This window comes from Trypanosoma cruzi (genome assembly GCF_000209065.1).
Source record: "Trypanosoma cruzi strain CL Brener chromosome Unknown tcruzi_1047053462069, whole genome shotgun sequence".
In the NCBI taxonomy this organism is placed as follows: Eukaryota; Euglenozoa; class Kinetoplastea; order Trypanosomatida; family Trypanosomatidae; genus Trypanosoma; species Trypanosoma cruzi.
The window spans coordinates 1-1,702 of record NW_916925.1 but is presented as its reverse complement, the minus strand read 5'-3'; the positions used below and the strand labels follow the sequence as shown (position 1 = coordinate 1,702).

Below are 1,702 nucleotides of genomic sequence, written 5' to 3'. Positions count from 1 at the left end.
ATCGCTTCCAACGGGCTGGTGTCACCACCGGCATCGACGTTGACCGTGATTGAATGGTAGAGAAGCCACATCCCACACGGAAAGCCGCGATAGCTTGGGGACGAGCCCTTGCAAGTGCGCCACTGCACCTCATTTGGAGCTCCATAATATGGGATGCGGGCGGCAAGGACGGCTTCCTGCCAGCTCTCAACGGAGAAGCGCGTCCCGTTCTCAATTTCCGCCACCGCCTCCAGCAATGCGTCAGCCCCAAGTCCGGGGAGGGCGGCTTCGACAATACGCAGAAAGCATTTCACTGCCCCCAGAGGCCCCGGGGAGTCAAGGCCCACAAGCGATACCTCGTTCCACATTGTGAGAAAAAACGCGCCAGCGATATCTGTGGCGTAGAGTTGCCTCGTCTCAACAAATGGGTCTGTTGAGGACGACTCTCCGCCCCTCCGCGCCCTCTTTTCAGCCTGCAATGAGCGGCGCATTCCCACACAACGCTGCATCATGGACCCATCAACATGCATATTTTCCTTGATAATTCCTTGTACCTCAAGCCGGAACAAACCCAGTGCTTTAATGCTGCTGCGGATAACGAATTCCTTCATCTTTCCAGCGTCACACGACCCTTTGGCTCCAGCGGCGCAGTTCGACGGCATGAACAAAAAAAACTTCGGAACATAATTTATTTTTTTCTCGCGGCACGTTGACAACTGCACAGCGCAATTCACTGCGGCGGCCGTGACCATCCGCAAAACATCGTCCTCGGGAGCGCTGTCCAGCCCCGCGGCAAGCTCACGGTAACTCTGTGCGATGGCCCTGCAGTGACCGCAGCCGTCGTTGTAGAAAACCACCAACCATGGACAGAACGGGGCGCTGGGGTGAATACTCTCCCACTTCGTGCCGGAGAGATCCACCACCGCCACGTCATCCGTATACAGACTGCGCGACAACACCGGGTCCACAACCTGTCCATCCGCCAGACGGGTTAGTGCCACAAGAAAAAGTATAACAAACAGCGCAGGACATTTCTGCACAAATTCTGCCCAATGCGGCATCGCTTTTTCCGCAATCATCAGCTGGTCACGCACCCTATCTCCTGATGGCAAAGAACCAAGGGAAAAAAACGTCCGCACCAAAACAAAAGAGCGCAAAAAGGCAAAGCAACCATAAAATAGGGCAGCAACAAACAAACAGGCACATACACCTCCAGTAAACAACAGAGAGAGGGAGGAGGGGGGAGAGAGAGAAGAGAAAGCGTCAGTGGATCCCTTGGAAAGGCATCGTTGCAGTGTCTCTTTCAGTGGAAGTTCAGATACCACAGGAATTGCACGTCTAGTCATCATGCAGTAAAAAAAGGCGAGAGAGAAGAAAGAAAAGTGGAAGCAGCGTGGGGCGTCAGTGGGTCTCTGCACGCCGCTCCAGTGAGGCATTTTGTCTTGTCGAGTGAAGGTGGGGTCACACTGGCGGCAAGCTCATAGCCGTTAGTCGCAATCATCACGCGCACTAGAAGAAGCCGTGCACAGTCCGTCCATCGCAGCCGCTGCTGTTGCATCCCCACGGAGCTGCAGATGTGTGGATTCATGAGTGCCTGCAGTGGATGCATCGAAGCACGCGCATCTCACAACACCTCACGCCAAAAACAAAACACAATGTCAAATTTCAGCCAGCGCGGAGCGCCATTTCCGTGCAGTGCTCCACAGTCACCGTGGTCAGCGCC

The 1,702-nt window shown here is 54.8% G+C and overlaps 1 non-coding gene across 1 annotated transcript; it reads right to left on the bottom strand.

Annotated features, from left to right (window-relative positions):
- Positions 1-1,242: 1,242 nt before the first annotated feature.
- On the bottom strand, positions 1,243-1,330 carry Tc00.1047053462069.10. The gene has a single exon (XR_008254674.1). It is a non-coding gene; the product is annotated as a C/D small nucleolar RNA (snoRNA), TB6C1C1 (small nucleolar RNA).
- Between the last annotated feature and the right edge of the window lie 372 nt (positions 1,331-1,702).